At 39.3% G+C, this 25,435-nt stretch overlaps 1 protein-coding gene and 1 pseudogene across 2 annotated transcripts in view; one reads left to right on the top strand and one right to left on the bottom strand.

The window, feature by feature from the left end:
* The window catches only part of EMB2423 (telomere length regulation TEL2 family protein), a 254,412-nt gene that overhangs the window by 81,283 nt on the left and 147,694 nt on the right, over window positions 1-25,435 (bottom strand). The window lies entirely within an intron of this gene.
* LOC149146741 (2-Cys peroxiredoxin BAS1, chloroplastic pseudogene) overlaps window positions 9,652-25,435 on the top strand; it is a 36,018-nt pseudogene continuing 20,234 nt past the window's right edge.

A 25,435-nucleotide genomic window follows, 5' to 3' on the forward strand; every position in this document is an offset into this window, starting at 1 on the left:
TCAATGATGCATTTGTGGAGCAGGGATCTACTCCGATCTACCATATCCATATTCCCAAGTATGCAAAAAAAATTATGCTTTCATTTTCTTTGTTTTTAAAGATCTAGTATAGGGTATGCAATGTCCATTAGATATACTTCTTCTTGTTGTTTTTGAATGGGGTATTTAACACTTATGTATCTAGGGTATTTTAGTTGTAGCATTCTTGAATCATTTTGTGGTTTTGGAATCTAAGTTTCCCCCATTTTTTTGTCCCACAGCTCTACAAATATAATAAATGCTTTACATATTTCAAAATACCAAAGCCATTGGACCCAATGTGATCCGCCTATATGAGGTTGAATTGCAAGTTATGTGGTATGGAAGTATTTGGCAGAATAAGCCTTTTGAAATACCACCTTACTACAATCCCAAGGAATGAAGTGGAGATTTGCCCTGCATCCACCCCATAAGTTGCCCACATTGCAAATCAATCCATTTTTGCAATGCAGAAGAGAAAAGACCAAAGGGAAGAAATGAGGCTTGAGCTTGCAAATAGATCTGCAAGTGTCTCAAGAGTGTGGGAATCCCGATCCTCAAGCTCAAATTCCTCAATGCCCAACCCCTCAACATCCTCACCTTTCTCTATGCCAAGGTTAGGGCCTAGGGGGTGACCTATTTGGTGGATGGTGAAAGAAAAGGAGAAGGAGGAGGCTGAAAAGATTGTGGCAAAATGTTTTCTACGGAATGACATGCCATTCAACATTGCCATAAACGACCCATTCTACCATTCTATCTTTGAAGTCGTTGCCACCGTCGAACCAGAGTACAAGGACCATTCTTATAATGACTTGAGAAGGACTCTCCTTCAAGGGAAAAAGATTGATTGCACAAAGAGATTGGCCGAGCTAAAGGAATCATGGGAGATCACAAGATTCACCATTAGGTCAGACAGTTGGAAAAAAGGGAAGGGCAAGTCGATTCTCAATTCTTTGGTTAAATGTCCTAGTGGGATATTTTTAATCAAATCCATTGGTGCATCTGCATATGTTAAAGATGGACACTTATTATGTGAATCGTTGGATAAATTCATCCAAGACATAGGTCCACATTATGTTGTGCACATCATTAGGGACAATGTTGCTGATTATATTGTTGTTGGCAAGTTGCTCATGGATAGGTATCAGAGCTTATATTGGACTCCTTATGCTGCTCATTGCATTGGTTTGATGCTAGAGGGCACAGGAAAAAATTCATTGGATCAAGAAACAAAATACATATAAAATCATACATATGTTCTTATACTCGTGAGATAGTTCACAAAGGGCAAGGAGTTGGTGTAAAAATTATGCAAGTGTTGTAGCCCACCATGTTTCAAGTTTTTGCATGGTTTAATGCCCAAAACCCATCATAAACATATGACTAATATATCATGTAATTTTTGCATTTAACTTGAAACAAAACCTACTCTACTATATTTCACTTTTCAGCTGATGTATTAGAAAATATGTAGGCAGTGGGCACGCATGAATTTACACACTTTTTTCTGGTCTAATGACCCTGGAAAAACCCAAAAGGGGAAAACCAGTTCTAATAGAGGATTTATTTGCTTATTGAGAAATTTCTTACAACACTAAATACAACAAGAAATTTCAACTTATCTCTTCCCTTGAAGAAGCATCTCTGAGATCCTCTTTACAATGGGTTCTAGACTAATATTTTTGTAGACAGAGTCAGCTCTCCTTCAGTGAAAATTTTAGGCTCTTGACAGCTCCTTCTTCTCTGGAAATGACCTCTGAACAGTTCACTGTCAACTCTTGAAACTCGAGTATACACAGCAGTAAATGTGCCCACAAATCACAGGTGATTCCTCCCTAAATCAAGCAGATCCACACTCAGGAAAAACAGGCCCGAAAATCTCGCTATACAGGCCCGAAAATTTTGCTGAGCATACCCAGAAAACTCAGAATTCATGTACGCTGATTGAAGGAGAAATATGCTGGCCCACACTGAGATCAACTTTGATATGGCTCAGAAATAACTCTCAACCTGTGTGCTGAAGATGGCAGGGGCTGTCTCCTAGAGATTTAAGCCCTTCACAAGACTTAAACTCGGCCTTTAGGAAGGATTCAAACTGCTGAAGGTGGTCTTCTTTCTTGTTCTTCTGTTGTAGAATAATTTCACTCAAATCTCTCTTCCTTCTTTTTCTCCCTTTTTGTCTTCCTTTAGTGTGGAGAACCCTAACCCTTAGATCTAATGGTTGAGATTAAATCTCAACTTATTAGATCAAGGATTGAGATCATTCCCTCCCTTGACCCCCTCCCTCATGCGGTCCCCCTCAATTAATGAGCCTCTTAGTACTTTTTAATGTTTTGTACCATGGTCACTTTTTCTCTCATAGAGTGACTTTTAAAACATAAAAGTCACTTTAATAATATAAAGTGTACTATGTGCTTTTCACAAACAATGACTTTTAAAACACATGTGACTTTAATAACTTAAAGTACATAGTGCAAGTCTCATAAAAAGTACTTTAGCTCCTTGACATTAATAAAAATCATAATGTCACTTAGACAAAAGGTCATTAATGTGTCTCCATAGGCCAAAAGGATAAATGCCTAGGAAACACCTCCTTGGTACCCTTATTTTCAACAGTTGGCTTGTCCTACTATCATGCATTTCATGACTAGTTTCGTTTCTCTTCAATCTCCCTACAATTCTATGTTGGAATTGCAGAGGATGTTTCTTTTAAATGAGTGGAATGTGTATAATTGATGATTATTTATTAACATCCTTTATTGTTTATTAATTATTTAATTATTTATTAACATCCTTTATTGTTTATTAATTATTTAATTATTTATTACTTATTTGATTTATTATTTATTTATTCTCTTCATAACATTGCCACTCACTTAGAGATGCTTTGTCCTCAAAGCAGGGGTAATGATGGGTATTGTTGTTGAAATTTTTTTGTTTCCCATGAAGAATCTTCTTCTAGATGTTTAATGGGATATTCTTTAACGGTTTTAGAACGTTACACTTTTTTTCCTTGGTAGTAAGAATTCCTTCTTGTTCTAAAATGATTCTTCCTTCATCATCAACTTCGGGTATTTCTATTTGAACTGATTGATTTCGTCCTAGCATTTCTTGAGACATGATACATGGAACACATTATGGATTTGACAGTTATCTAGTAATTTCAACCCATAGGCCACTCTAGGTAATGATGGGTATTGTTGTTGAAACTTTTCTGTTTCCCATGAAGAATCTTCTTCGAGATGTTTTTTTCCATTTAATGAGATATTCTTTAACGGTTTTAGAACATTACACTTTTTTTCCATGGTAACAAGATTGCCATCTTGTTCTAAACTGATTCTTCCTTCATCATCAACTTCAGGTAGTTCTATTTGAAGTTTGAACTGATTGATTTCGTCTTAGCATTTCTTCAGACATGATACATGGAACACATTATGGATTCAACAGTTATCTAGTAATTTCAACCCACAGGCCACTAGTGATTTCTTTGATTATTTGAAAAGGTTCATAAAATTTTTGGAGCCAATTTGTTCTTTCCTTGTTTCTTAAAGAGATAATTGTTTGTAGGGTTGAAGCCTTACAAATACCCAATTGTCTTCTTTGAATTCTCTCTCTGATCCGTGCTGATCTGCTGGTTGTTTCATTCGATTACTAGCTGCTGTTAATTTTTCTTTTAATATTTTAATGATATTTTATTTTCTTCTAATTGATTCCTCACTGCTTGAACCTTAAAGTCACTCAATGTGAATTCCTTCCATTTTAGTTGTTCATAACCATATAAAGCTTGAAAAGGAGTCATTTTAGCTAATGTATGGTAGGTAGAGTTGTACCACCATTCGGTTAGGTGTAACCATTAAGACCATTTATTTTTCTTATCTATTACAAAACAACAAAGATACATTTCTAAACATTTGTTCATTATTTCTATCTGTCCATATATTCGCAGACGATAAGTTGAATTCATTTAAAGGGATATTCCAGCCTGGTTAGAAAATCCTTCCAAAAATTCCCTTTAAATTTTATGTCCCTATCATTGATGATGACTTTTATGGAGACTTTGTTATTTATAGATGTTTTTGCAGAGAACTTCTACAAATTGTTTTGTTGAATATGTCTTCTTAAGTGCCATGCAGCATGCGTATTTGTTTAGTATATCCACTACAACAAATATTTTGTCCTTTCCTTCAGACATAGGCAACCCTATGATGAAATCCATTGAGATTTCCTCCCATTTCTGATTTGGAATATGTAAAGACTGAAGTAATCCTAGGGTTAAAACATTCTCAATTTTATTTCTTTGACAGATATCACATTTGGCAACAAATTTTTGGATCTCTTTACTCATCCCCTTCTAATAGAATGATTAATGTGCATTATAGTATGTTTTGAAGAATCCAACATGTTCTGTTGCTGGCAAACTGTGTGTTTCTTTTAAAACCTACATTTAAAATTTGGAGGATGGAATTAGATAGATTCTATCTCTATAGCATAAGATATCATTTTTCCATTCAAAGTTTTTATTTTGATCCAAATTTTCAATTATAGAGCAAGATTTTGGATCTTTGGCATATTCAATTCGAATCTCATCTAACTAGTCAAAAACTACTACTAATGTGGCACATGTTGTTATATCGACAACTTTTCACAGAAGTGCATCAACAATTACGTTATCCTTCCCTCTTTTATTTAATATTTCCATATCAAAAGTGAAGAGTTTGTCCATCCATTTCTATTGTTCTATAGATAATGTCTTTTGTTGTAACAACAATTGAATATTGTTGTGATTTGTATGAATCGAGAATTTGCTTCCCAAGTGGCATTGTTGCCATTTATTCAATGCATGTATGATGGCCATTTATTCAATGCATGTATGATGGCAAGCATTTCTTCATCATAAGTAGATTTCAGACTTTCCTTTTTGCTGAGCTTTCAAATTTCAAAAGCTATTGGGTGGTTGTTTTGCATTAATATTGCCCCTATTTCAAAATTTGAAGCATCACATTCTACCACAAAAGGCTTGGAAAAATCTAGAACAGATGACATTACTTCTTTTAATGTCTCAAAACATTCTTCTCTTTTTTCTATATATATATATATATATATATTGACATTTTTTAAACTCCTTTTTTTTAAATGGCCAAAGGCTTGACGGCAAAATGGAGAACCTCCAAAAACTTCGTCTGCCTAAAACCCTAAATCGAATGGCAACGAACTTGACTATCAAGAGACTTTATACCACAGAAAACAGTGATATATATGGAGTTCAAATACCACAGGAAATTCAAATATCAATATGCATTAAACAGGACAGCGTTAAAATATGGAATATATGCAGGAAGTCGGGTGGGGCAGCGTAAATATATGCAAACAAAGTATGTGGTGAGCGTATTATGGACAAAGTATAAACAAAGTATTATACCATGTCGAAAGCGTTATTATGACAGTGTGCGTTATTCTCAACTGGGCAGCGGTGTGGAGTTAACCAGACAGCATTCAACGTAATACAAAAAATTGTGTATTAACGGGATAGGAGGACAGCGTTCAATGTAACAGGGCAGCGTTCAACGTATTCAGGGTATGGTGATGGCAGTATAGGAGTGGGAGGGAGAAACTGGTGTTGGTGAAACCGGTGTTTAACTGTGCAGAGTTATGGAGAGCAGATGGAGAGGCCGAGACCAAGGTGCGGATTTAGGGGAGAGTGAATGGTATATTACACAATCACACTCAACACACCATCTTACAAGGGCTCAACGCATCGGTCCAACACAACCCTCAATATACAATGCATGCAGCAGCACACAACACAGTCAACATATATGCACTTTATCTACCACTTATACCACCAACACAGTCACCATATACACACAATGCAGTCACCATATATGTAGAACACAGTCAATATATATATATATATATATATATAAAAGGAGCAGATATACCTATTGTAACATTTTTTGGTTTTGATAAGTTAGAATAAATTAGACAAAAGATGAAAATATATTTACAAAATGTTAAGATAGGATGTGGACAAAAAGAATATTGAATAAGAAAATGTTAAGAAAATATTTTGATAAATATGTCCATATCAAAGAAAATATTAGGGTAGATGTCCTAAACAATGAAGGCAAAATAAAATTTTAGGTTAGACAGAAAAGAAAAAGAAATCAACTCTGAAAGTGTTGCAAATCTAAATGCCACTACTTTGTTCTAAATTCAGTTTGAAAAATAATAGTTGTGTGCAGTTTGTTTAAATGCCACACTAGGTTATTTTATCCAAAATTATACAGTTGCATCATAATTGGATTTGTTTAAATTAATTCTCATAGGTAGAAAATACATTGGCTCAACAGTTTAATCTCAGTCAATGGAGGGAATAAGGTATAGAGATAGATTGTTCATAAAAAGAAAATGTTGGGTTGCTAGTTTAAATGTACTCTAAAAGGATAAATAAAAATGTTAGGAATAGAAGAGTAGGTAGAAATGTGAAAGTTTGAGATGTTGCAATGGTTATTTCGTAAAGATCAAAACATTAGGAAACATATTGATGATGGGAGTACGAATAATCAAAGTTTTAACCTTATGTTATTTCATTCATATCCTATCACTTCATTCGTTAAATCACCCGGACCCACAGCCGCCGCGTCCACCTATCATATCGCAACCCCACCGTTCATTCCCCGCTCACATGTTAAACTCCCTCCACCTCACCTCTCATCCCGCACACTCCTCCGCAATCATACGGCCCATACTCCCTTTCAGCCCTCATTCGCCATCCGAAGTTTATCGACGGGGAGGGGGGCCCGAAATGGGCAGTGTTTAATACTGCCTACATAAACCACAAAATTACCTTTTAGTCTTTCGGGAGTAGAAATCTTAAGACCACAAACCACTCCATCTTACCCCCAAACGCAGTATCCTTCATAGCCATTTACCGCCGCCCCACGTCACCTCCACGTCACATTTCACTTCATATCTCCCGTCCAATCATCTGCCGCCTATCCGTTACCCATTCATTTCCGCTCCTGCGCATTTATAACCAAATGTCTGTTAATTAACCCGTTGGATAATTAATGAACTTTCAAACGTTCGGCACCACCCTCCCACTCCATTTTTCTCTTTATAAACACTGTGTCATGCATTTCAAAGGTTACATAGTTAACTTCTGCGACCAAGATTATTCTTCAAGCCTGCCTGCTCAACAGCTCAGCCACTGTCCGACATTCTAGCAGCCACTTGTCCTATTCGCAAGCACATATTCCAGGTCCACTTGTCAGTTACCTGTCTCCACTTTGGTAACTCCTTTTATCATTTTTTCATTTACAGTCCGCAGTTTCATTTGACAAAATGCCTCCCAAGGGAAAAACAATCGCAGAGGTTTCAAATCCTCTAATTCACCCACAGATTCATTTCCAAATTCCAACATACTCCATTAGTTGACAAGGATTGCAAAATCATTGAGGCTTCTTCTCAATTTGATTTATTTGAAATTTATTGCTAACGGGAAAAGCAGCTAATTGACCAGAGTGATGAAATTGGGCTCTGGAAATCCCAATTACCCCACTATATTTTTCCACAAATACACAGAGCTCCAGAGTTTGTGAGAAAATGCCATGAATCCTACGATCCCAACCAGAGAGAAATTATCTCACCTACTAGAGAAATCCTCTGTCCCATTAACTCTGATTCAATTGAGAAAATGTTGCAGGCCCCTGCCACTATACCAACTCATCCATTTTCCCATGAAAACTTGATAGATGCTTATAACAAACTGGACTTTACCGAGAGATCCCAGACCCTGGAACTGGTTTTAGCAATTGGTAGTCCTTTACAAAAGAGAAATCCCCCTTATGATTCATCTACGTTTCCTGATAGAACCAGGCATATTACTACTATCCTATCCTATTTGCTTGGTTATCACTGTGATCAATCTGTCAATGAAGCCATCCTTGGTTTCTTATCCATGTTTTCCTCTGATTCTAAGCCTACTGTTATTTATGATTTCAGTAATTTCATAGCTGAAACCATACATGAGCAGTTTGTCAAATTTAACATTGAAGAAGTATTCAAGTATGCTTCAGTACTTGTGTATCTTTTTATATATTTCTAGGGAGACAAATTCCCATTTCCTTTACAGAAACTTGATGAAGGAGGACATCAACAGTCAGTGATTTTTTGGACTTCAATGGGGATGAAGGAGAAAGAAGAATTCACATACAAGCAGTTCATAGAATATTTATTCATCGAGCCCTCAGCCTTATTAGTAGCACTCCATTACCAAGGATCAGTGAGGAGATTGTCAAAGAACTTCAATTCATAGATCAATTTGCAACAGGAGATTGGTATTGCTACCAAAACTACACAGAAATCAGGGTTTTTGGTTGTGAACTTCCACCCTACAAACTGCCAAAGTACCTCCCTATTAGAATCTTTTCATTGGAGTATTTGAGGCAAAGATTGAATGCAAATAAAGTACATTTTGTAGCTACCAAAAAGAAATCACAATTTAAGCTCAAAGCTCAAGTTGGTCCCTTCATTTGTAATACCAAGGAAGCAGGGGAGGAAGCAAGTAAGTTGTTAAAAGATATGAAATTTGCTCTCAGTTTCTCTTGATCATATGACCCATTGGGAGTCATCTCCAAACTCAGGGTGGAAAATAAGTTCACACCATATCATCATACAACTAGGCCTGAGATAGAACAGTTCAAGAATCAGTTGGAATGGACAAAGAATACCCTCCAAGAGGCTGAGGAGCAGGCAGTCTCTACATCAAATATGCAAACTCCAATTGCACAAGAAAAAACAGCCAAGAGAGGGAGGGAAGAACAATCTTCACCTGCAACAGAGGCAACAAGCCAAGGCCTCAAGGTCTTTCACAGGAAAAAGAAACAAAGGGTCTCTATGAATATTGATTCACAGTCTGGTGAACAGTCTATACAATCTCCAACTCAATCTACCACTTCTCATGAACAGCAGATAGTCCAAATTGTTGGAGGCATTCCAAAGAATAAAGAGGAAGACATCTTCCATGTCTTTAGTGAAATCAAAAGAAAGAATGAAGAATTGAAGTTGAATACTTACACCCAGTTCTGGAAGCATTCTTCCAACTCTCAAGCCAGGCTTCTTTCAGTCTTCGACTCTGAGAAGGGGAAGATGCAAATGGCTTTCTTGCAGGCCCAAGTTCCTCAGCCTAGGACTGCAGCACAATACTAGAAACACACTTCTTTTGAGTTTAATGTCCAGGATGTGCATCCAATTGATCAAATTGAGATGCACAAACAAACTGGACAAATGATTGCTTCAACCTTGACAAACACTGCTATGAGTTTATCAAAAATGCAGGTTACATTGGCCAACATTCAGTCACAACTAAAGATGGAGAAGATCTCCTCATTAGCAAAGGATACCAAGATTCAGTCTTTGGAAAATCTAGTGCTAAGGATGGGATATGATCCCTCAAACATAAATGTTGCAGAGGAGCTCATTAAGAAAAAGAACACTGAGGTTGCAACATTAAAGAAACAGTTGAAGCTACCAGCATCTAAGGATCCAATGGCCAAAGAAATCGAGGAGACAGAGACTCAAAAGTAAGATATGATGAAGCTCATCATAGAAAAAAATTTGCAAATAAATCAAATGGAGGAGCGGATGGAGAAATTGGATAAGGAGAAGGAGGAAGCTATCAAGAACATTCAAACTTCAATGGATGTAGTCTCTCTTGCAGCAGTTCCCATCACCAGAGTTTCTACTTCAGCCACTACATCAGCAACAGTTCCAGCAGAAGGAGCTGAACAGCTTACTGAAATTGTTCAGAACATGTCTATCCAGACAGGAGAAATCAATAAACTAAAGGACGAACTCAAAGAATTACGGCTTATGAAGTCTATATCAGACAGTTCACATACAACTCAAACAAACAAAATCAAGCGCCAAGTGGAAATGTTGAAGAAAGAACTCACAGATTCCGTCATAGGAAACAAGTTGGGTTTAGCAAAAGAAATTTTGTGGGAAGAAATCACAGAAGCAATCAAGGAGATTTGGCCCTCCATTAAGATTATATTCAATCAGAAAGATCTCTTGGAAAAAGCTCAAGAAGTAGTGCAATCCATAACTAAGCCGCTGGAGGATATGCCAGAGATTGCCTCAGATATAATCAAATTTCTGAATTCCAAGGATGACTATGAGCTTGAGGAGTTAAGAATAAGTGACAGAACTGCAACAATATTAGAGGTAAAGAAGATTATCACTAAGAAAAATCTCACCCTTCAGCTACAAGAAAAGTGCAGCAATGTTAACAACATAGTTCAGAGATTTTTCAACAAGATTGAACCTTTGGTCAGCAAAGGTTTACCTTCTATGATGGTTATTAATGATAAATTGATGCCAATTGAGGATTATGTCAAGAAGTTAACAGAGGTGGGCACCCATGCAGCTTCAGTAGCCAATATCAAAGGATCTGTCAGGCCAGGCAGTAACTCCTCAAAACAAAGTGATTCGTATATCTATTCCTTCAGGTTGATCTTTATTATATACATGAGGGAGAGACTGTTCAATTCATCTCCCGATGACTGTTCATATTACTTATTATTTATTTACATTATATTCACCCAATCCTGATGATTAGGTGTCAACATTCCCCCCCTTAATCTAAAGGGATGTTGGTGAGTCCAAGCATCATTCTGAATCGTTCAAGCTTTTCTCTTCCAAGCGCTTTGGTGAAGATGTTTGCAATTTGCTCATTAGTGGAACAATGACTGAGATGGATTGTTTTGGCCTCAACATGATGTCGAATCAGATGATATTTAGTATAGATGTGCTTCGTTCGATCATGGAACTTTGGGTTCTTGGCCAATTTTATTACAGAGGTATTGTGAATCATGAGTGGAGTTGATCGTACTTGTTTTCCCTGCAAATCTTCAAGAATTTTCCTGAGCCACACAATTTCTTTTGTTGCTTCCGCTGCTGCCACGTATTCTGCTTCTGTTGTGGAATCTGCTGGAACTGATTGTTTGCGTGATCTCCAGGAGACGGCTCCTGATCCAACACTCATAGCATATCCTGAAGTAGATACCCCAGTTTCTTTGTCTCCATCGAAGTCTGAATCAGAGTACCCAATCAAGCTAAAGTCGTCCACCTGCGTATACTTGATTCCAAAGTCTTGAGTTCCCTTCAAGTAGCTTAGAACTCCTTTTGCAGCAAACCAATGTCCCTCACAAGGCTTTTGCATAAACCTAGAGAGGATTCCAACAGCAAACGAAATGTCTGGTCTGGTAGTAGTTAGGTAGTTGAGACTTCCTACAAGCTGTCTATACTTTGTTGCATCCTCAAATTCTTTTCCTTCAATAGATGTGAGCTTTAAGTTTTGTTCCGTTGGAGTAGGAAGAGGATTGCATTCTGTCATGCCAAACCTGTTCAACAGATCTCCAATGTACTTCTTTTGAGAAAGAAATATGGACTTCGGATGTTGGGTTACTTCAATACCAAGATAGTAATGAACATAGCCGAAATCAGTTATTTCAAAACTTTTCCCCAATTCCTTCTTTATGGATGCAATGTAGCTTTCATTGTTCCGTGTCATCAAAAGATCATCTACATATAGCACAAGATATATAACTGTTTTGCCAACTTTCTTGACTGTTGAAATTTGGTACCAGAGGACAGGTGGTTCCCTAAGGCTTTGATCTTTGGCCTAGGGAAAAGTGTCCAAAAGAATTTAATTTTTCTCCTAAAGTGACTTCATAATTTTTATAAAGTCAAATCTAATTTAAAAGTGACTTTAAGTGATAAAGTTACTAAAGTCTAATTTTAAAGTGACTTTAATAAAATCAATGTAAAATTATAAAGGAAAAGTGACTTTGGAAATAAATAACTAAGTGGGTCTTTATTAAAGTGGGGTGAATTAAAAAATAGAAAGTGAGATTTAAATGAGCATTTAATCTCAGCCCTAGATCTCAATCTATTTCAGCCATTGGATTTAGGGATCACTCAAAAGTCACTTAGGGTTGGATTAAAGGAGGAAAAGGAGGAAAAGGTCATTCATTTCTTTCATGAGCAGATTGAGAGAAGGAGAGCAAGAGAGCAAGGGAGATTTCTGGACAGGGAGGAGAAGGAGGCAGCAGCTTGGCACACATTCCAAGGCAGCGTTTTAGCAAATCCGTACAGCTAAGTTAGCACAAAGTGAAACGCAGATATTGGGCACGATTTTCTAGAAATCCGTACAACAAGTGCACAGAAATCGAGGAGCAAAAATCCATACAGCAAGTGGCTGTACCTTGGCATGCAAATCGAGGCAAATCCGTACAGTTGTACTGCTGATTTTTCTGCACACAAATCAAGAAAATCCATACAGCGTATTTATGGCAGCTTGCACGCTTTTCTAGGCAGACCGTACAACAGCATTTAAAGCTGAAATTTGGGCACAAAAATCAAGGAGGCCATACAACATTTATTGTTGTTCTGTTTTGATGTTTGCAAGTTCTTTCAGTTGGCTGTGAAGCACGGAAAACGAGATAAGTTGTAAAAATTTGCTTGCTGATTTTTTGTTGAATATTTCTCACTGTAAAAATCATTTTCAGAAATAAGAAGGAACTTTCGAACTGGTTTTCCCCAAGAGTTGTAGGGGGTTTTTCCAGGGTCACCTTGACCAAAAATCACTGTGTTTAAAAGTGTTGAATGGCTGTTTGCATGTGCTGATTTTATATTTCTGCATTTTCCAGCGTTCTGTAAAATTTCCAGAATTTGTGTTTTCAGCAAAATTTATTTTTCAGTTGTTAAATGTATGGATATGGGAAAGGGCATTTAACTATTTTGGAGAAATAAGGTGAAACTGAAAACCGGGGTGGGAAATGAGAAATTTTTACATGGTATCGGAGCTTGAATGCTGAAGTGCAGTTTGGGACAAGGAGGAAAATTACAGCCTACTGATTTTTCAATCAGAAAATTCCGGCAAGCTGATTTTTCACAAACAGCAGTTTTATTTTTACTACAGCAGTGCTATTTTTCAGTTTTAGGACAGCGGGATGTCATTCGGATTGAGGATGGAGGATAGGCTGGATGGGCATACAAATTACAGCGTTTGGAATGAGAGAATGGAGAGTATCTTTGAGGAGGCAGAAGTCTGGGACATCATGGTGCATACCACACAGAACCCTGTTGTTGTGCCTACTGATGCTACTTAGTTGGCTGAGTATAATAAAAAGAACAACAAGGGTAAGGGACTGATTCTAGATGGAGTCAAAGACCATTGCATTCCTCATGTGAGAGGAAGGAGAAATGCACATGAGATGTGGACAACATTGTCCAATCTCTACCAGAGTACCAATGAGAACCGGAAAACGGTCCTGAAGGAGAAGCTGAAGACTATTAAGATGGGTAATGATAGTGCAGTTGGATATCTCACAAAGATTACTAATGTGAGAGATGAGTTGGCAGCAGTTGGAGAGGACATTCCACCCACTGAGTTGGTGCGGATTGCAGTGAATGGCCTCCCCCGTTCATGGATGAACTTTGCTGATGGGGTTTGTGCACATGAGACCCTTCCCACATGGGAGAGGTTTTGGAATGATTGCATTCAGACAGAGATCAGGAAAGGTCAGCTTGGGGCAACCAAGCCAGTTGAGCAAGATGAGGATGTAGCATTATCGGCAGGAGGCAAGAAAGGCAAAGGGAAGAAGCAGGGATCCACAAGCAATGGTGGGGGCAAAGGCAAAGGTAAAGGTAAACATGGTAACACACAGAAGGACTATTCCAAGGTGAAGCATTGGAATTGTCAAAAGATGGGACATTATGCAGTTGTGTGTCCGGAGAAGAAGAAGAAGAAGAAGGGGAAGAACCAGAGCGTGGCAGCTTCAGCAGAGGTTGAGGACTTTGCAGTTCGTTTTGACCGGGAGTTTGGGTTCACTGCGTATGAGTCCTCTAGTGCAGGATCACCTGCCACACAGGTTCAGAGGGAGCATGCTTTTCCCTCGATTAGCGGAGCATCTTCGGGTATCTGGTATGTGGACAGTGGGGCTTCACGTCACATGATAGGAGTTCGTGAGTACTTCTCAGAGCTTTCAGAGAGTGGCACTGATATAGAGGTAGTACTCGGTGATGACAGAGTTGTTAGAGCAGTCGGTGTGGGGACACTGACATTTCAGAGGGAGTCCAAACCTCCCTTGAAAGTGTCAGATGTTCTTTATGTGCCAGGGATGAGGAAGAACCTCATATCCGTCTCAGCTTTGGAGGACAGAGGATATGAGGTACTATTCAGGGGAGGATAGGTGTTGATGTATCCCAGGGGCACTCCAGCTGATTCAGCTAGAGTGATAGGTGTACACCATGCAAAGGTGTACAAGTTTGCATTCCAGTCCCTTTTGGCATTGAGCAGTAGTACCGACAACAGAGCTAGCAGTTCTGAGCTGTGTGAGATTTGTCACCGCAGGATGGGACATATGTATCATGGAGCCTTGAGGACCTTGCGAGAGATAACTACAGGTGTCCCAGATTTCAGCACTGATCACTTTGGTACTTGCAGAGGATGTGCGATGGGCAAGTTTGCCAAATCCCCTTTTCCCAACAGTGACAGCAGAGCAACTGGGATACTTGATTTGATTCATTCCGATGTGAGCAATCAAATGTCTCATGTTTCCTTGAGTGGATATGAGTACTATGTTTTATTCATTGATGATCACTCCAGGAGGACCTGGATTTATTTCTTGAAGACCAAGAGTGAGGTCTTCCAGCAGTTTCAGGAGTTCAGAGCTCTTGTGGAGACACAGACAGGTCGGAAGATCAAGTCCCGGAGGTCGGACAATGGGGGAGAGTACACCCTTGGAGAGTTTGTTGACTATTGTGCGAAGGCAGGCATTAGGAGGGAGTTCACTATTCCTTACAACCCCCAGCAGAACGGGGTTGCGAAGAGGAAGAATAGATCCATCGTAGGGGCTGCCAAAGCCATGTTACATGATCAGGGGTTGCCATTGTTCTTGTGGGCAGAGGCCTGCAACACCGCTGTTTATTTGCAGAACAGGAGTCCGCATCGTGCCTTGGGGCACATGACTCCGGAGGAGGCTTTTTCTGGGAAGAAGCCTGATATTGGTCATCTTCATATCTTTGGATGCATTACATACTCCTACATACCCAAGGAGAAGAGGACCGAACTAGAGCCCACCGCAGAGAAAGGTATCTTTGTGGGCTACAGTGAGACCTCAAAGACCTTTTGGATTTCCATTCCTACACAGGGGAAAGTTGTTGTCAGGCGGGATGTGAAGTTCGAGGAGGACAGGGCCTTTAGGAGGTCACGGGAGTTAGAGTATCTGGATCATCCAGACCCTCAGCAGCAGTTGAGTCAGTCGTAGGGATCCAGTGGGCAGGGATCAAGAGGATCCAGAGGTACATCTATGAGGATGTCAGGTCCGTCAATGAGCAGTGGCTCGCCGAGCCAAAGGGGTGGTGCTCCGGGCAGTATGCAGAACAGTTCACAGAGCAGTTCACCTGGGAGTCCACTGATGGACAATTCACACAGTACCTTAGCTTCTACAGGTTTAGGTGCAGGCAAGAGGACAGCAGACAAACAGTCAGGAGTTCAGGCTCCTGATGATGATGAGGAGGAGGAGTTTCATTCTCCAATGGGAGAAGTGCGCTCAAGGAAGAGGAAGCCCAAGTGGCTTCAGGACACCTTGAGAGATGCCACATCTGTTGCTGAGCCTAAGAGGCCGGTCAGAGAGAGTAGACCACCTGAGAGGTTTTGTAGCTATATGGCAATGGTTACCAGCATCCTTGACTCTGAGCCTTCTAGATATGAGGAGGCAGCTAGCCAGCAGGTCTGGACAGAGGCCATGCAGGAGGAGTATTCTTCTATCATGAAGAACGATGTTTGGGAGGTGGTGCTGAGGCCTGAGGGCAAATCCGTGGTTACTTCCAAATGGCTTTACAAGGTAAAGCATACTGCAGATGGCAACATTGAGAAATTCAAAGCGAAGTTTGTGGCTAGCGGGTTCTCCCAAGTAGAGGGAGTTGATTATGAGGAGACCTTCGCTCCCGTGGCTCGATATACTTCGATCCGCTCCATTATAATTTATATCGATAGCAGCAGAGATGGGTTGGAAGATCCACCAGATGGATGTGAAGACTGCATTTCTCAATGGCTTCATACAAGAGGAGGTGTACATTGAGCAGCCACAGGGCTTTGAGGTGCATGGGAAGGAGTCCCATGTGTGCAGACTGAAGAAGGCCCTTTATGGCCTGAAGCAAGCTCCCAGAGCTTGGTACTCCAGGATAGATACATACTTGCAGGGGATGGGTTTCACGAACAGTGAGGCAAATCCGAACCTTTACTTTATTGTGATAGGTGAGGAGCCTCTCATTCTGGTGTTGTATGTGGATGACTTGGTCATTACAGGTGCAGAGAGACTCATAGAGTACTGCAAGAGAGATCTTGCAGTGGAGTTTGAGATGAAGGACATCGGCTTGATGCATTACTTTTTGGGTTTGGAGGTGTGGCAGGAGGAGGGGCATTTCTTCCTGGGGCAGGGGAAGTATATTGTGGACATCCTTAGCAGATTCCAAATGGAGGATTGTAGACCCATGTCGACACCGATGATCACCAACTAGAAGAAGCTTCATGCTTCGGATTCCGAATTGGTGGATCCCACATTGTACAGGCAGTTGATTGGTTCCTGATGTATTTGGTCAACCCTAGACCAGATATTTGTTTTGCAGTCAACACGATGAGTCAGTTTATGTGTGAGCCTAGGAAGGTTCACTGGGTGGCTGCAAAACACATTTTGTGGTACTTGCAAGGGACAGTGGATTATGGTCTGGACTACAGGCAGGGGGATGGAGTGAGACTGGTAGGTTATATTGATTCTGATTGGGCAGGTTGTGCTTCTGATAGGAAGAGCACTTCAGGGTGTTGTTTTGGGTTGGGTTCAGCAGTAGTGTCATGGTTCAGCCGGAAGCAGTAGTCAGTAGCATTGAGTTCAGCGGAAGCAAAGTATATGGCAGCCAGTCTAGCTAATTGTGAGGCCATTTGGCTTCGCAAGATGTTGTTTGGCTTATTTGGTCAGCCGTTGAGACCTTCAGTGATTTACTGTGATAATCAGAGTTGCATTAAACTCACGGAGAATCCAGTATTTCATGACAGGTCAAACCATATCGGGATCAAATATCATTTTATCAGAGACTGTGTTCAAAAGGGCACTGTGAAGCTTGAGTATATTCCCACTTATGAGCAGGTTGCAAATATTCTTACCAAAGCCTTACCACGGGGCAAGCATGACTACTTCAGAGACAAGATGGGTGTGGTGAGGAACACCTTCCTCGGTAAGAGGGAGTGTTGAAATTTGGTATCGGAGGACAAGTGGTTCCCTAAGGCTTTGATCTTTGGCCTAGGGAAAAGTGTCCAAAAGAATTTAATTTTTCTCCTAAAGTGACTTTATAGTTTTTGTAAAGTCAAATCTAATTTAAAAATGACTTTAAGTGATAAAGTTACTAAAGTCTAATTTTAAAGTGACTTTAATAAAGTCAATGTAAAATTAGAAAGGAAAAGTGACTTTGAAAATAAATGACTACGTGGGTCTTTATTAAAGTGGGGTGAATTAAAAAATAGAAAGTGAGATTTAAATGAGCATTTAATCTCAGCGTTAGATCTCAATCTATTTCAGCCATTGGATTTAGGAATCACCCAAAAGTCACTTCGGGTTAGATTAAAGGAGGAAAAGGTCATTCATTTCTTTCATGAGCAGATTGAGAGAAGGAGAGCAAGAGAGCAAGGGAGATTTCTGGACAGGGAGGAGAAGGAGGCAGCAGCTTGGCACACATTCCAAGGCAACATTTTATCAAATCTGTACAGCTGAGTTAGCACACAATGAAAGGTAGATATTGGGCACGATTTTCTAGAAATCCGTACAGCAAGTGCACAGAAATCGTGGAGCAAAAATCCATACAGCAAATGGTTGTACCTTGGCACGCAAATCGAGGCAAATCCGTACAGCTATACTACTGATTTTTTTCTGCATGCAAATCGAGGAAATCCATACAGCGTATTTATGGCAGCTTGCACGCTTTTCTAGGCAGGTCGTACAGCAACATTTAAGGCTGAAATTTGGGCACAAAAATTGAGGAGGCCGTACAGCATTTATTGCTGTTCTGTTTTGCTGTTTGCAAATTTTTCCAGTTGGCTGTAAGGCACGGAAAACGAGATAAGTTGTAAAAGTTTGCTTGCTGATTTTTTGCTGAATATTTCTCACTGTAAAAAGCATTTTCAGAAATAAGAAGGAGCTTTCGAACTGGTTTTCCCCAAGAGTTGTAGGGGGTTTTTCCAGGGTCACCTTGACCAAAAATCACTATGTTTAAATGTGTTGAATGGTTGTTTATATGTGCTGATTTTTATATTTCTGCATTTTCCAGCATTCTGTAAAATTTCCAGAATTTGTGTTTTCAGCAAAATTTATTTTTCAATTGTTAAATGTATGGATAGGGGAAAGGGCATTTAACTATTTTGGAGAAATAAGGTGAAACTGAAAATCGGGGTGGGAAATGAGAAATTTTTACATTGACAAATAAAGTTGCATCATCAAGATCATAATGTTTGAAATTGAGTTTCAGAAGATGCTCAATTAGTTTTTCATACCAGGCTCGCGTTGCTTGTTTGAGGCCATATAAGGACTTCACAAGTTTGCATACTTTATGTTCATGTCCTTTCACAACAAATCCTTCAGGCTGGGGCAAAAAAACATTCTCTTTTAGATCTCCATTTAAGAAAGCATTTTTTACATCCATTTGATTGGACTTTCCAACCGTTCTGAGCTGCTGGGGAAAAGAGTGTCCGAATGGTAGCCCATTTTGCTGTGGGGGCAAAAGTCTCCTCATAATCATCCCCTTCCTTCTGTGCAAAACCTTTTGCCACAAGCCTAGCCTTGTGCTTGTCAAGTGAGCCATCAGCTTTATACTTGTTCTTGTAGACCCACTTGCAGCCAATTGGTTTGGTTCCTAATGAAGGATCAACCAGCTTCCAAGTGCCATTCTTTATGAGGGCATCATACTCCTTTTGCATCGCTTCTTTCCATTCATCATGAGAAACAGCTTCTTTGAAGGAAGTTGGTTCAAAATCTGTAGACAAGTTCAATTCACAATCATAAGAAACATCCATATCATCAAGTGAATTAGATTCATCTACATCACCTCCATTTTGCCGGTTTGAATTTCTAGTTCTTGTCTTTCCAACCTCATCAGGATGAACACTTTCAAGTGTCTTTGTCTGCCACTTTGGGGGACCTTTCTCAAGTGGTCCAGGCTGCTCCGCTGATTGAGTTGGGACTGAATCAAGGTTGAGTCTCGCAATTTTGTCAATCACATCACTTAAAGCATCATCCATTGTTGGAGTTTCATGCAGGGGAGAGTGTTCTTCAGAAGAAGATTCCACATGTTGATCTAGTATAGGAATCCCCCCTTCAAGATGTGGAATCTCATTATCAAATTCTTGAAATGATTTTGCTTTTGCAAATCTATCCAAGCGATCAAGTTGCCGCTCAACAACATTGTTCGTTTTGGGTGATTCAAGAAAAATTACATCTCTAGATAAAACAAACTTTTTATTTACTTCATCATAGAGACGATATGCTTTGGAGGTGTTTGAATACCTCAGGAAGATACATTTACGACTTCTAGCACCAGTTTGTTTCTATGTACCTTTGGTATCAAGGCATAACAGGTGGAACCAAAGACCCTGAGATGCTTTACCAAAGGAACATGTCCATACCACATTTCATATGGAGTCTTGTTTCTAATAGCATTATATGGACATCTATTCTTTACATATGCAGCACATAGAACAGCATCAGCCCAAAACATTATCTTTACATTTTTTAAGAAGAGCATGGATCGTACCATATTTAAGATTGTCCTAATCATTCTTTCAGCTACACCATTCTGTTGGGGATTATAAGGCATAGTTGTTTGATGTTTGATCCCATGTTGGCGAAGATAGTTTTCAAATTCATTTGATGTGTATTCTTTTCCATTATCAGTGCGAATAGACCCAATATGAGATTGTGCATCATTTTCAATCCATTTATGAAAGTTCTCGAACGTTTGAAAAGCATCAGATTTGTTCTTCAATAAATAAACCCAACACATTCTGGTGTAGTCATCAATAAATGTCATCATATATTTATTTCCATTTGCAGAAGGAACAAGCATTGGACCACATAAATTTGAATGAATGAGTTCAAGTTTTCTATGTGCTCTTGAATGTGAATCATGAAAATACTGTTTGTTATGCTTTCCTAGAATGCAAGCATCACATTGCTTAAATTTCCTAGGAATTGTAGGCAAACCAGCAACACCATTTTTCTTTAATAAGTGGAGGCTGTCATAGTTAAAATGTCCAAATCTAGCATGCCATAATAAACTTGATGGAAGTGTACCTTTGTCATAATGAGAATTGTATGAGAAATGTTGTGCACGAGCAGAGGTTCCTTGCAGCTTGAGAAGCCTTTCTTCTTCTATTCCCCTCATGACAAGTGAGTGATCAGATGCTTTTCTTACCTCAAGCCTGCCATCAAACATATGAATGGAGTGACCTTGCTGACGGATGTGGACCAAGGACAGCAAGTTTCTCTTGAGCTGTGGGAGATATAGAACATGATGCAGAAGAAAGTCTGGAAGACCAGGCAATTTAAGCCTGATTGCGCCAAGGCTTGATTTTTTATTGGTCTGCAAAGTATACCACTCCATCAACATTGTCAGTAAATTCTTCAAAAAAATCTTTTCTATGAGTCATGTGGCAGGTTGCTCCTGAATCAAGCAACCAATCATTTTTCCAAGAAGCAAGTGAAGTATTAAATAAATCTTCATTTACTCCAATATTACATTGTGCCACAACATAGTGAGCGGATTCAGGTGCTTTACCTTTATCAGTATCATCAGTTTTACCTTTCTGTTGGTTTCTTTGCTGCTCAATTTTGTCCCATGGTAACTTGCATGTAGAGGCATCATGTGATCCATTTCTTTTGCAGCGTATGCAGTGCAAATCTGCCTTTTCTCCTTGAGAGTGTCTGCCCCACTGCCTTCTGAAATATCTTCCTCTTCCTCTTCAACCACCTCTTCCTCTGGAAGAATCTTGAGCAGGATTCTTTTCTTTAAGAGCAAGGCACACAGCCTCTTCAGAAGATTCAGGGGTTGTCTTCTTTCCAAAAGCTTTCTCTCTTTCAGCAAACATTTTCACAAGAGTCAAAGGCGATATCTTTGAGATTTCCATTTGCTTGCAATGACTCAAGATAATTGGAGTAAGTAGGATAAAGTGCCTTTAAAAAAGTGATAAGAGGAATATCCAATTCAACCTTAGTGGATTTGATATCATACATTATAGACTTTACTTCAAATGCAAGAGCAAGAAGATCATTATTTTGCAGTTCAAGAGTGAAGAGTTTAATCATGAGTTGAACAACTTCAAGTGCAGAATGTGAGTCATAGAGTTCTTTCAGCTTTTGTAAGGCTTCAAAAGCAGTTGAAAATGGCGAAATATGGCGACTCACCTCTTCATTTACAGATGTTGCGATTAATGCATAAGCTTTGCTATTCTTGTTTTCCCAAATGACAAGCTCTTTGTCTGAGGTAGGTTGTTCTGGCTCTTTGTCTCCGTCTCCAACACACACTCCTTTCCACAACTCATTGAAAATGAGCATGTGTTTTATCATCCAGGACCACTCAGGATAGTTCTCTTTGCCAATGAGAACTATTCCCACAATGGATATGATTGAATGCATACTATAACAAAAAAACTTTCGCTGCAAAACTTTTACTCTTAATGGGAAAAATATATAATCCTAATATGACTGGACAGCAAACTCAACTCGACAGCAAATGTCAATACCCAAGACATATATCAGCCTTTTTTGGTTATACACACTATTCAAAATATATATCGGTTCCTTTTTACATTGATCACCCAATGCAGCCCTTCAAAAAATTTTAACTCGCATACACATCATAGGACAATGTTCAATATATAGGCAGCAGCGTTCAAGATACCATGTACATTCAACGCATGGCATTTAACTTCAACACTTGCACTTCATAAACCAATGCAGTGCTCTCCCTCGTAGTGTCATTCTTAGGTTGACAAAAGCAATTAAATGGTACAAATATTTCACGATTAGCAAAGCGGGTCTAAAAAACAATGCTTGTACATTCAATGCATGAGCAGAGCGGGTCTAGAAAACAACGCTTGTACATTCAACGCATGAGCAGAGCAGGTCTAGAAAACAACGCTTGTACATTCAACGTATATACCAACGTTATATGCCAAAAACTTCAACTTATAGCCAAAAAAAACTTCAACGTATATACCAGCGCTTCTGCATCAACACTCTTTCTTGCAAATCAATCTTCAGAGGCTTTGATTCACGCACCAGCAGTGTTTCACGCAGTAACCTTGGTCATGGAGACAATTCATGCACTCAACGCAGTAATGCTCTCAACGTAGCAACAGTAATGCTCGCAACGTAGTAGCAGTGATGCTCTCAACGCAGCAACCACACCATTCACGCAGTAATTCAGTAATGCTCAGAGCTGAGGCAGGGTAGAAATGGCGCAAATCAAGCATATATTTTTGGTAAAACCCACTTTAACTAAATACACCGAGATGGATGAAATCTACAAGAGGGTAGCAAAGATTTCTACCCCAGATAAGAAACGTTGGGAAGAATTAACAGATTTACTTGATTAAGGATAATTCAACAACATTCAGTTTTTGAGGGAACAGTCAACCATCTTCAACCACTTTTCAACTTTTTCAGTAATAGTCATCAAACAGCGCAGCACCAAAATAGTGCCAAATCACTAGACAGTTTTATTTTTGATTGTATAAATAATCTATTTTTGTAAAAGCAGTTAAGGATATTTTTTGTCCTACTGTTGTATAAATAACTCTCTTCACGAGTTATTAAGGGTTGCACCCTTGAAGAAGCATTTCTAGACATCTGATGTAATTAATCTTTATGGATCATTAATACAAAGCAAAGGATTCTGAATTCTGTTTTACACAATTTGTGTTTCCTGTAAGTTTTTCCAGTGTCATTCATTATGTTTTTCTTCATATACTTATGTCTTGCAGAGATAACTAGGTAGGAATAATTGTATTTCAATCTATTCCTATAAGCTTTCTGAAGTGATAATCTATAAAGAGAATGAATTAATGGACTGTTTGTTTAATTAATTCCCTCAAAATTAATAAATCATCAGCATCTTTTGTAGGCTCATGTGTATTTTCTCAAACCTTTAAACATAGTTTAAAGGTTTTCATACTTATGATTATTTAGCTTTCAATTTGAAAACTGTGGCAATCATATTACTTTTTGTTTCTGCTCATCATCATAAAAGCTTTTTCACTGTGTAAATATTTATAGCAGCCCTCTGCTGAGATATTGATATTATTCAAGAGGTTAGGCACATCAGTTCTATATCTGTTTCATCCATTGGTCTCCCAAATTAAAACAAAACCCCCAAAACAATTATCTTAGATGCTCTGGCATAATAGCTGACCATTATTATCTCAAAGATACAACAATACCATTCAATCCAAAGAGGAGATTTCGACAAGTATCGCAACTCAGTCCTCCATAATCCTCCACTCTCGTCAAAGTCGAAGGAGAAGTCTGGGTGGTGCTACCACACAGAGAAACTTCTGGCTAGAGAACGCCAAGAGTCATTTGGACCGGTCAATGGAACCTTTAATCGGGCCAAATGTGCAGGAGGGAATTCGACTGTGCAACAGAGGGCCGAGGGAGCAGTGTTTGGAGGCTGCATTTGGGAGCAAGTGGACTCGAAGGAAATCACACCTCCTTGCAGCATTTCCACAGCATATTCAAAACCACAACGTATAACTCAATAATGCATGAAACCCAATGTTTAATGCACCAATGCCTTCAATAATGCATGAAATTTCGCAAGGATTTGACAGAGATGTCAATCTACAAAGCATGCAGAACATAGGCAAAATGGGAGTTACAAAGTAGAGAGGGAAGCCAAAAATGGCGTTGGCTCTGATACCATGTCAGGCCAAGAGTAACTCCTCAAAATGAAATATGTTTATTCACTTAGATTGCTCATAGTTATATACATGAGGGAGTGACTCTTGGGTTTCATCTCCCGATGACTCTTCCTTTTCCATTATTTATTATTTACACTATGTACAACTGCTCACCCAATCCCCATGATTAGGTGTCAACAGAAACATTAAAGTATAATTGTATCTCATTGAAGCATCTCTAATTGGCTCATCGCTTGCACTCTCATCCCAGGTACAATTGCATAACTAAAATTTACCTCCAAGCATAAGCTTGGTTGATACAGATTTAGGGACACCTTCTTCATCCAATTTGAGAAGTTAGCCCCCATTCACAGTTAACATAGGTGACCTTGCAGTTCTTTTGTGGATAGTCCCTTGTAGGAACGATGGTACTTGGCTGGTTAGAGGTCTTGAGGAGGTATCGTTAATGAGACCGTAGTCTCCTTCTCCAACACTTCTCTCTACAACCTTGTTTGTGACTAGCTTCAAAATAATTGAGGAAAGGGCTTCACCTAGAATAGGCATTTAACTTAAAAATAACCAAAATTTTGCATTCCACATCTAGTTTAGATCTTGCATTTCATCTAGGATAGGTTTTGCATATCATCCTTATAGCATTTGTCCATCCAGTAACTTGACATATTAATCACTATGGTACAAGTACTTCCTAATCCTAAGGCACTACCTATCATTGATATATCGCAACAATCTAATCAATTGTGCTCCTTAATCTTACTTGTCATATAATTTAAATCAAGTTGCTAGGATATTCATCTGTATCTTCTAAACTTGTTGATTCTCAACAAGTTCCTCGTCCTTTTTCCTTCAAGGACTAACCCTCTTAGCCTACCTTAGGAGATAGCTTAAACGAATTGAACAGGGATTAGAGTGACAGTCCCTACTCTAAGCGTTGTTGCATTGGGTGTACAATTAGGCGACAATGAAACTATCCTAAAGGGCTTAGGGCAGCAGATTTGTGATGCCCTAGTACTATCAACAAGGAGCATAATTGTGACCAGTGTTCCATGGGGACACGTCCAGTGTCGGGTGCGCGCACCCCTCGCAACCCATGCACCTAGGACGGGGGGACATCTGGGGAAACGCTTCCCCACGTCCCCCTTTTGGGGAGACGTGGGGAGACGTTTCCCCAGTGTGGGGGAAGCGACTCCCCAAAAGGGCGTCCCCCCTTAAATTTGCTTGTAAACAATGATTTATGATAGGGAAAACCTAGTATTTTACCATATTTCCCAACGAATGCTATACAATTCATGGTAATGTTAAATTCTTAAAGTAAAAGTGACATTTTCCTTTTACTTAAATTTTTAACATTACCATGAAATGACTCGGGATGTTTGAGAGTGGTTCCGA

This window comes from Pinus tabuliformis, chromosome X, assembly GCF_031772625.1.
Source record: "Pinus tabuliformis cultivar Carrire ecotype Pingquan chromosome X, CPIR1, whole genome shotgun sequence".
In the NCBI taxonomy this organism is placed as follows: Eukaryota; Viridiplantae; Streptophyta; class Pinopsida; order Pinales; family Pinaceae; genus Pinus; species Pinus tabuliformis.